The following is an 11690-nucleotide window of genomic DNA, read 5'->3' on the forward strand; positions in this document are numbered from 1 at the left end:
ATCAAGTGTTCTGGGATTCCCATTCTTCTCAGAGTCAGCCACAGTTTGTTATGATCTACACAGTCAAATGCCTTTGCATAGTCAATACTTAACATTACTCAACTGAAAAAAATTCTGTAAAGGTATTATTATTTGTTTTGTCTACCATTTGTATCTGTTGCTGTTATATACTGTTCTTTTGGGGTTTTTTTTACCAGTTTATTTACATTTGCATACAAAGTTCTCATACATTGTTTTTCACAAATGTCCCTTCCCATTTCCTTCAACTCCCTCTCCACCCATCAAATTGTGTGACCCTATGATTAATGCTCCTCACCCCTCCCACCCCCCAGCCATCCTGACCCTTCTACTCCCCCTCCTCGCTCCTTGGATCCTCATACTCATTTTACAATAATGGTCTTATACAGTATTTGTCCTTAACAGGACTGAGTTAACTTAGCAAATTGCTCTCCAGTCCCTCCCAAGTTAGATAGTAATTTACAAAATCATTGCTCCTGAGTGCTGCATAGTATTCTGTGTGAGTGTACCAAAATTTCTCAATCCATTCTATTGTGGTTGGACATTTGGACTCTTTCCATACTCTTGTAATGATGAATAATGCTATGATAATTGGTGTACAAGTCTCCATTTGTGCCTCAGTTCTCATTCTGTTGGGGTGTATTCTAAGCTATGGAATAGTTGGGTTGTACGAAATTTGTGTGTTCAGCTTTTTAAGGAAAGACCAAACTGCCTTCCAGAATGGTTGTACGATTTTACAATCCCACCAATAATGTATAAGTTTCTATCTCACCACATCCTCTCCAACATTTATTACTAGCTGTCTTGTTAAACTTTGCTACTGGTACTGGAGTGAGATTGTGTCTCATGTTCATTTTCATTTGTATCTCTCTTATTGCCAGAAATTTTTGAGCATATTTTCATGTCCATCCAAACATCTTCCTGTGTGAAAATTTTTTCCATGTCTTTTGCCAGTTTTGAAATTGTGTTATCAGTCTTTTTCTTGTGGAGGCCCTGTAGGATCCTGTAAACTTTTGATTTTAAAATGGTATTGCTAAATGTTTTTCTCAGTAATTTTTATTTTTTTCACTCTACTGGAAAATGTTTTCTATACACACAGGGATTTACTCTTTAGAAGGCCTCATTCATCAATGTTGTCCTCTTAAATTGTACCTTTCTGGCTTTATTTAGCTGTATTTTTACTAGGCCTTCTAAGTTTGATCCCAGTTTGTCTTCTACTAACTTTATGGTTTGGGGGCTTTACTCCCAGGTCTTTGTGAAAAACTGTGGACTCATGTCTATGCATTGTAGACATATTCTTCACAAAATATTTTTGTATCTCACATATTTTGGAAGAATGATTAAATATAAAGGCAGAAGCCACCAAGATGGATTAAGTTTTTCATCCATAGGGTGAAGTAGGAACACTAGAGACCAGTGGAGGAAAGAACTTTACATTGTCACTTTTGTCTGAGCAGAAAAATAAGAAACAGTTTTTCCAATTCTAACCTAAATATATAGTTTATTTATTTAGCATAGAATCTAATTTACACATCACTATCATTCAAGCTAGGATTAGAGCCATGTGAGAAAGGAATAAAAAAGTAGTCAACCACCACAACACTTGGCAAAATAATCCATTTTCACAGGTTTGGCAAAAAAGGAAACCATTTTTCAGTCTTGCCTCAATTTTTTGGCACAGCCACAGGACTATTTTCTTGAGTGAAGTGAAGGACAGTATGAGGGGAAAGTATTCATGAACACTGAAGAGGAGTGAAATTTCTAGATGCTACTGAGAGACTTGATTTTGCAAAAGGTCCCTAAATAGAGTTGATTAGAATCATCAGAGTTTTGTGCTTGCTTGTTTTCTGGGTCTTTTTCTTTCTGTCCTTTTTATTAAAAGGACATTTTCCTATCCATTTTCTGCCAACTACTTCACTGGAACACATTTTTCCTTTAATTTAACAATGTACATATTATTAGACTGCAATGTACCCATAAAAATTTCTCCTCAAATAGTGTTTATAAAATGCATTTCTTCAAGACTCAAGATGAATAAAAATAAACTATATGCAATTTGGAACAAAATGGTTCCCATATAAGAGTTAGTCCATGTATATTATTGACACAGCCATCCCACCAAAAGGTCATATTATTTAAATTACATATCTCTGACTGTGTATAATGTAAGGGTTTTTGAAAAAGATAGAACAGTCACGATTTTTCTGACTCATTTTATCATCTGTATGGTTGTATCAGATGGAAGGACCCCTTAAAAAACTATCTACATTTTCTGTCATTGTAAGAACCATGAACTTTGTGGGTTTTGCCACGGCCACTATAGAACATAAAAAAAAAGAGAGAGAGAAAATTAAGGCTTAAAAGAGAAAGACAATTTCTTAATCACTCTTTCATAACTTTCAAGGAACAGTTGGTTTAAATTTCCAAATAACTTTTTTTAGAGGATAGTGTCAAAACACATGCAAAAAATAAGAGTCTAAATAAAGCATAATAAATTATTTCACTGCTAGGATATTAGATTTCAAAGTGAGAGGAGAATACACATAAGGATATTAGAGAAAACTACATTGGATCTTTGGGAATTGCTGTCAGATATTGAGGAAAACAGAGACTGTACAAGATCAGATAAAAGAGAAATGATTACATTTGGAAGAACAATGTGAAATACGTGGCCAACAGAGATTTCCAATGTAAGCTAATAGCAATCCACAAAAGAACAAAGCTGGAGCAAATCCCACATCTTTACCCACATTTACAATCATGCAGCATCTGTGAAAATTTCTACAGAACATTTTCCTTCATTTCAGAATTTGCAAAATACATACTTAATAGGTTTAGTATGTCACTCAGTAATTTTGTCCACAGGCAGCAAACAGGATTTATGTTTTTAAAACTGAGTTTAGGTTTTGATGGTGCTCACTGCCCTTCTAACAGTGGTATTTGCTGCAATCATGGTTGACTCACAGCTTGGAGACAATGTCGTTCAGTACATCTCCATGTTCACACTGGTGAGAGGGACATATATCCTGTCCCTTGTTCTCATTCTTTCTCCTAAGTTTCACAACCCCCCTAGCTGGGAGAACAACTCTATTTTCCAATTATCTACTATCTTTGTAAACAACCACCAATTGAGGAAACAGATGTGAGAAATATTTTCTTAAATTTGCTTTCCTTCTCTGATAGCAAGGTATTGAGTCCATGTGACCAAAGATTCTGAAAACACAACAATTTGAGGAAGGATGGCCTGCTATAGGTAGCAACTGGGAAGCCATGCTATACCAGCAATTTCTTCATGGGCAAGGTTGAAGAGAATATCTGGAACTGACAGTTCCCATAGTGATAACTTCATTTCACTACAATGATCTGAAGTGGACATGGAATGAATAACAGTCTGGTTCATTTCAATCATTACACGATTTAAGTTTTTCACGTCATCCAGAATGACATTCTATCTTTTGTTCTTATTCCTAGTTGTCTAGACTTGCACCAAGACAGCAATTAAAACATGGGTGGTCTTTTTAAAAGATAGAAAATGTCAAAGATATATTGGAGGGGTATCCTGAACCAGTTAATTAACAGCAGAGATGCAGCCCATTTAGTATCTTGAGATTTTTTACAACAGAGATTTAGCTCAGGTTGGGGCATGAGTTCCTCAATCAGTAGCTGACTGGTGTTGGTATGGAAACCTGGATTCCTCCCCCCCCCACCCTGTTTCTTGTTGTTGGGTGCCATAAAGTTGTCCATGACTCATAGCAATCCTGTTAAGAACACATATGAAACTTGTCCTATCCTACCTTATCCTCATGATTTCTGTCACGCTCAAGCCCACTGCTATAGTCACTACGTCAATGCATCTTGTGGAGAATCTCCCTCTTTTTTACTGACCTTCTGGCTTTCACAGCATGATATCTTTCTCTAAGGACTGATTCTTCTTGAAAATGTGCCCAAGGTAAGTGAAATAAAGTGTGACCACCTTTGCTTCTAAAGAGCACTCTTGTTGCACTTCCTTTAATATAGATTTGTTTGTTCTTTTGCCAATCCATAATTTATTTAGTATTCTTGCCAACATGGTAATTCAAAGACATTGATTTTTCTTGGATAGTTCTTATCCATTGTCCAAGTACACAGAAAGCAATTGAAAATTCCATTACTTGGATCTGGCACATTTAGTCTTTAAGCAAATATCCCTGCTGTTTAGAACTTTGGAGAAGTCCTTGATGGGAGATTCCCCATATATAAAGTGTCTTGATTTCTTGATTGCTGCTACTTTGGATGTTGCTTGTAGGTCAAATAAAATCTTTGACAACATCAGTCTTTTCTCCATCTGTTCTAATACTGTCCATTGCTCCAATGATAAGTAATTTTTTTTCTAGATATTGAGATGGAATCCATATTGAAGGTTGCAGTCTTTGAGCTTCTGCAGTAATTACTTCAAGTCTTAATTTGTATAGCCCAGGTTGTTTAAGTCTTCCTCCAAACTAGATGCCACATTCTTCTTTATTTAATTCAACCTCTCGAATGATTTGCTCAGCTTACAGACTGAATAAGCATGGAGAAGGGATAGAACCCTGACACACATCCTTCCTGATTTTAAACCGCATAGTATTATTCTCTTGCTCCATTCCAACAACAGCTTCTTGAGCTAGGTATAGATTTGTCTTGAACACAATTAAGAAGTCTGGGATTTCCTTTCTTCTTAATGTTAACTATGATTTTCTATGATCCACACAATCAAATTACTTTGCATTTCCTGAAATATGCCCAAAGTATGAGACAGAGCTTTAAAATCCTTGCTTCCAAGGAGCAGGCTGGTTTCACCCTTCCCAGGACATACCCATATGTTCTTTTGGCAGTTCATGGTATGTCCAATACTCTTTCCCAGCAGCACAACTCAAAGGCATCAATTCTTCTTCTGTCATTTTTAGTCATTGTCCAGCTCTCTGATATGCATAGCATGTAATTGCAAAGTTCATGGCCTGAATCAGGCACATCTTAGTTTCTAGACTGACATCATTGCTCTTTAACATTTTTGTGAAGCCCCTGATAGCAAATTTCTATAATACAATCCATATTTTATTTCCTAACTGCTTTTGATTTCCAAGAGTGTTGATGGTGGAGTTGAGCAAGCTGAAACTGTTAACAACTTCAGTCTCTTCTCCCTCAATCATGGTGCTGCCAATTGGCTCAGTGGTAAGAATTTTGTCTTCTGGATGTTGACCTTCAATCCATACTGAAGACTTTGTGTAGCAAATATTTCAGGAATAAATTACAACTCGTTTTTATTCACATGTTGCTGTTATGTGCTGTCGAGTTGCCTGTGACTAATAGCAAACCTTTGTACAACAGCCCTAAACTCTGCTCTATCGTGTATCAATTTTATTGTCTTTAATGCACCTATTTCCATTACCTCAGAGACTTAACCAATTCATCTAATTGAGGGTCTTCCTCTCCTGCGCTGACCCTTGTCCCTCCCAAGCATGACGTCCCTAACCCAGGGCTGGTCTCTCCTTGCAACATGTCCAAAGTATATAAGACAAAGCGTCAGAATCCTTGCCTCCAAGGAGCAGCCTAGTTTAACCTTCCCTGTTTATTCTCTTAGCAGTCCATGGTATATTCAACATTATTCTCCAGCACCACAGTTAAAAGGCATTTAATTCTCCTTGTATCGTCCCTAGTCATTGTGCAACTCCCTGATGCATATCAAGTTATTACAAAGACCATGGCCAGTATCAGGTGCACCTAAGTCTCTAGACTGGCATCATTGCTGTTCAGTACTTTAGTTTATGCACATAGGTTTTTAAAAGTTCAACATCAAGCCTATGGACGAATTCAAGCCTCTGACCTGTTGTTTAACAGCTTAGTACTTAATCGATTATTTTTTACACCCAGGAACACCTGAAAATAACTTATGAGAAAAAAAAAATCATGCACATTTCCATAGCATGGGGAGTTTCCTCTTGGATAGGAATGAAATGTCTTTTCTCAAAGTATTTCCAATTTCACTGGAAGTAGAAAACATAACTAACAGTAGTCTTGCATCATTAGAAAATTCACATCTGTTGATACTTTTAAAACACATTCCTGGGGCAGACTTTTGAATTTGTTTCAATCTTGATTACAGTCTACACAAAGAACAAAACCAAACCAGTATTTCTACACAATAGCAATCCTAACAGAAAATAACATTGTTTCAACTTGATAAAAAAAGATCCAATTTTTCAAGGAAAGTATTCAACTTGGTATTTTAAAGGAGAAAAAACTGACTAGAAAGGAAGTTTCTCATTTTTATTTATTATTGTTAGGTGCCATCAAGTCCAGTATGACTCAAGTTATATTTTCCTGTAGGGTGACTTAGGTGACACTGTGGCAAAGATATGAGCAAAATGGTCCTGCAGTTAAAACATCTGACAATTCTTCACAGTGATGTCACAGCTCCCATCACAATCTAGTTCCTATGAAACTTAGCAGTTCCTAAGGAATCTAGTTCTAAAGAAATACAGCATTGTGGTTAATTAGAGGTCTTCTGAAGACACACAACCAGGGCTTCAGTTTTTACTCAATTCCAGAGGAAATGTGCAACTTTAGAAACTCAGGCTACTTGACTCTTAGTTTCCTCATCTCTAAAAAAAGCATTGATGATGTTTCTTCCAATAGAAAATTGCAGCGAGAGTTGAGAGAACATGTGTTAAAGACTTTACTCATCACCAAGGATCTAGCAATTGCACCACAAAGGCAACATTTTACAGTAGACATATGCCCCGCCCCCCCCAACTGCTTTCAGCACTCTGGCTAAGAGAACCTGTTGTTAAGTACTGAGTCGAAACCAAACCATAGCTGCCCCTCAACTGGGTTTTCAGAAGCAGTAAATTGTGTGGGAGGAGATTGTCCAGCTTTCTTCTATAGAGCACCCAGTGGATTCATATATATATATACTTCGGCTTTGACAATACAATTGCTTACCACTAAGTCATCAGAGCCAAAATATGAAACTCTGTGTTTCTTCCCTCAAGATGAGATTCTTGTAATACTCTTACAGTTTATTACTTCTTCCTATACCTAGTCTTACTCCAATTCTAATTCCACATTCCTACTCTTAAGGTTTAGCCTCCTGAATGACCCATTCCGCATACAGATTGAAAAGGTGTGGAGAAAAGACTCATCCCTAACACACTGCCTTCCTGATTTTGAAACAGGTAGTGTTTCCTTGCTTTGTACTGATGACTCCTACCTGGTCCAAGTATAGGTTTCACATGAGCACAATCAAATGTTCTGGGATTCCCATTCTTCTTGAGGTTAATCAAACTTTGTTGTCATTCACACAGCAAAGGCCTTTGCATAATCAGTAACACAAGTGGACTCTACTACTCTCTGTTATCAGCCATAATCCAGCTAATATTTTCAATGATGTCTGTAGTGCCACAGCCTCTTCTAAACCCAGCTTGTATTTCTGGTAGTTCTCAATTTACTGTTTTCTGTAAATATATTGTTCCAGATTTGATAATCTTCAACAAGATTTTACTTGCACATGATATTAGTTATATTATCTGATTATTTCCACACTCTGTTGGACCACTTTGTGTGTTTTTTTTCCAGTGGGAATAAATATAGATATCTTCCAGTCAGAAGACCAGGCAATGTCCTCCAGATTTCTTGGCATAATTTGGTGAGCATGTCCTGGACTGCATTTGTTTGTTGAAATGCATCAATTGGTGTTCCAATAATTTGTGATGCCTTTTTTTGGTCAATTTCTTCTGAGCAGCTTGAACTTCCTCCTACTTCACCACTCTCTGATCATGTGTTGTTTCATAAAATTCTTCTGTGCCAGCCATTTTAGTTTTGTACAGTGATTATGCATATCCTTCCATCTTCTTTTGATGATTCCTGGATCATTTTCTTATATTTTTAATTTTAATTATTATTTTAATGAAAGTTTTCAAAAACTTGCATTTTCATCCCTTCTTTATTCCACATTCCCCACTCCATCCCTTCTATCTTCCTCAGTTCACATTTTTTTTAAATCGTTCTTTATTGCACAATTAACCCTCTCAGTACTCTTTGCAGTATACCTCTCATTCTAGCAGGGCCAAATCCTAACCAGTAAACCATCAAGGATTAAGCTGTTGTTATATGTATAAAGCCTAATAATATATTCCCTCTAAACAATTCTTTTCTTCATCTGTTCCAAGGCAGGGTTCACTCTTATCTTATATGAAGAGTGGGTGAACCATTCAATATTCTGCCCATATGCAGATTATATGACTTTGCTTGCCAAAACTGAGGAGGATTTGAAGCTTTTACTGCAGAAGATCAAGGACTTCACTCTTCAATGTGGATTGAAGCTTAACACCAAAAAGATAAATATCCTCACCACTGGGTCAGTTGGTAGCAACATGATAGATAGAGAAGATATCAAGGTTGTCAACAATTTTAGCTAGCTTGATTCCTTAATCAATACTATTGGGATTAGCAGTCTAGAAATCAAAAGACAAATTAAATTAAGAAAATTTGTTGTCAGTGACTTCAATAGAGTGCAGAAGAGCAAAATGTAACTCCAGAACCTAAGATATGGCTAATCCAAGTCACAGTGACTAAAAAAAAAAAACACATAAGTACAAGAACATACCTATTCTTTGTATTATTACTGCTCTTCTACAAATTCTTTTTCCAATCATGGGCTTCTCCAGGAAGTAGAAATAAAGCAAGAACAGAGTGTTCTTTTTAATACCTTTGAAGAGGCTTATTAAGTCATTGTTATTGTTGTTGTTTATTGCTGTCAAATTGAGCATGACTCATAGTGACCCTATGAACAAAAGGACTGAAGTCCTTCTATAACTACCACCCTTTCTTCAAGTTCATAGTGTCTCAGAGTCATGTAGTTTAGGAAGTGGATGCCACTCCTCCTTCCAAATCTGTCTTAAACTGGAAGGTCCACCAAACACTGTCTACCATTGGCAGCCATTATAGCATTTGATCCCCAATGGTACAAGGTTCAGCATCACAGAGAACCCAGATTATGAGGGATATCTCTCTCTCTCACTCATTCCCTCTCTCTCTCTCTCTCTTGTTTTATTTGTTGTTATGTACCCTCACCTGCAACTCATAGTGACCCTATGCACAACAGCCTTAAACTCTGCTCTATCCCTTGCCAATCATATTGTCTCTGACACACCTATCCCCATTACTCCAGTGACTGAATCAATCCACCTAAATGAGGGTCTTCTCCTGTGATGTCCCACCACCCTCCCAAGCATGACATCCCTCTCCAAAGACTGATCCTGCCTTGCTACATGTCCAAAGTATGTCAGATGAAACTTCAGAATCTTTGCCTCCAAGGAACACCTTGGCTTTACCATCTAGCCGTCTATGGTATATTCAATACTCTTCTCCACCACCACAGCTCAAAGGCATCAACTCTCCTTCTATCATCTTCTATCATCCCAAGTGATTGTCCAGGCCTGTATCAGGTGTGCCTTAGTCTCCCGACTGACATTGTTGCTCTTCAGTACTTTGGAGAGGTCTCTAACAGCAGACTTTCCCAAGGCAATGAGTCTTTTAATTTCCTGGCTGCTGGTACCAAGAGTCTTGATTGTAAAGCCAAGAAAAATGAAGCTGTCAACAATTTCAATCTCTTCACCATCTATCATGATGCTGCCAATCGGCCCAGTGGTGAGAATCTTTGTTTTCTTGATGTTGAACTTCAATATTGAAGGCTACAGTCCTTGACCTTCTGCAGCAAGCACTTCAGGTCCTCCTTAATTTCAGCAAGCAGCGTTGTGTCATCTGCATAACACAGATTGTTGATGAGTCTGTCTCCAATCCTGATGCTACATTTCTCCCCTAGAGCCCAGCCTCCTAGATAATTTGTTCCACATACAGATTGAAAAGATAGTTAGACAGGACAGATCCTTGACACACACCTTTCCCAATTTTGAACCACGCAGTATTTTCTTGCTCTTTCTGACGACTGCCTTCTGGTCCAAGAATAGGTTTTGCATAAGCATAATCAAGTGTTCTGGGATTTCCACTCTTCTCAGAGTCAGCCACAGTTTGTTGTGATCCACATAGTCAAATGCTTTTGCATAGTCAATGAAACACAGATTGACACTCCTTTGGTACTCTCTGCTTTCAGCCAACCAAGATCCATCTGGCATTAGCTATAATATTCCTAGTGCCATGGCCTCTTCTAAATTCAGCCTGCACTTCAGGCAGTTCTCCATTGATGTGCTGCTCCAGTCGTTTTTAGATAATCTTCAGCAGAATCTTTCTTGCATGTGATATCAGTGATACTGTGTAATAATTTCCCCACTCTTTTGGATCATCTTTCTTTAGAATGGGAACAAATATAGATCTCTTCCGTAGACAAAAGGCCTGAAGCCTTTCTATAACTATCATTTCTCCAAGTTCATAGAGTTTCCAGAGGCATGTGGTTTAGGGAGTAGATGCCACTCCTGATTCCAAACTTGAATCCGTCTGGGAGGTCCACCAAACACTGCCCACAATGGGTAGCCATACAGTGTTTTGGAACACCTATAGCACAGTTGTTCCATTATGGCATTTGAGACCCAAATGGCAGTTGAAGCATGTTTTACTATAAGAAGTTTTTTTCCTCATTTAATATTTTCACTTGATTTCTTATGATTATATTAACTAAATTTGCGCACTTCAAGGATGAAAATATTCTAAACTCACGTCCTTGGATATGTAAGTTATTCTTTGTTATATAAAACTAAAAGAAAGTTAGTGGCTTAAAGCAGAAACCATTTAATTTGCTTATTATTCAATGAGCCAGTTATTTATTTAGTTTATTATTATATGAGCTAGTCATATAATACGGGTTCAGTTGGTAGTTGTCCTATTTGAAGATGTCTGAGGTCGCTTATGTTGCATAATCTGACTTCACTGTGACTTCATAGACTATATTTATCTCATATCACTAGTCATTGAGGCTAATTGCTTGTTAAACCACACTGATCTAACAGGTTACTCAGCAGATAGCTGGGTTCTAACAGCACAAGAGCAAAATCAATATGGCCCCTGAACCTTGAACTCACAAACTTTAATTTCTGCTGCATCTTTTTGTCTATACAAAACAATTGGAGAAGCCCAAATCTACATAAAAAAAGAGTATTTATCTGTCATGCTTTAAATAGTCTACCAAATCACATCAAAACAATGTAAGACTTAGGTTTTTGTTGTTACATGCCACTCAGTCAGTTCCAACTCAAACAAACTGTATAATAGAAATAAACAGCAGCCAGGCCTGCATCATTTGCAGTCATTGCTATGTCTGAGTCCACTGCTTGGGTCACTGGGTTAGTCCATCTCATTGAGAGTCTTCCTCTTTTTTCCCTGATGCTCTACTTTTCCACTATAAAAGCATCAATAAGGAGACTTTTTTAATATACTTTGAGCATATTTGTAAGAGATGCTTGTTCTTACAAAAGAACATCATGCTTGGAAAAGTAGAGGGTCAGTGAAGGTTTCACCAACCTCACTCCTAAATCTTATTTGTCTTCAAAGACAGATAGTTTGTTTATCTAATACTACATGACATATTCAATATTCTCCAACACCAGAATTCAAATGCATTTATTTTTTTCCATGCTTACTACCCAGCTTCTCTATGTATACGAGGCAATTAAAAATTGCATGGCTTGGATAAGGCACATCTT

Source organism: Elephantulus edwardii, unplaced genomic scaffold, assembly GCF_000299155.1.
Source record: "Elephantulus edwardii isolate Elephantulus edwardi_28Jun2011 unplaced genomic scaffold, EleEdw1.0 scaffold00090, whole genome shotgun sequence".
NCBI classification, from domain to species: Eukaryota; Metazoa; Chordata; class Mammalia; order Macroscelidea; family Macroscelididae; genus Elephantulus; species Elephantulus edwardii.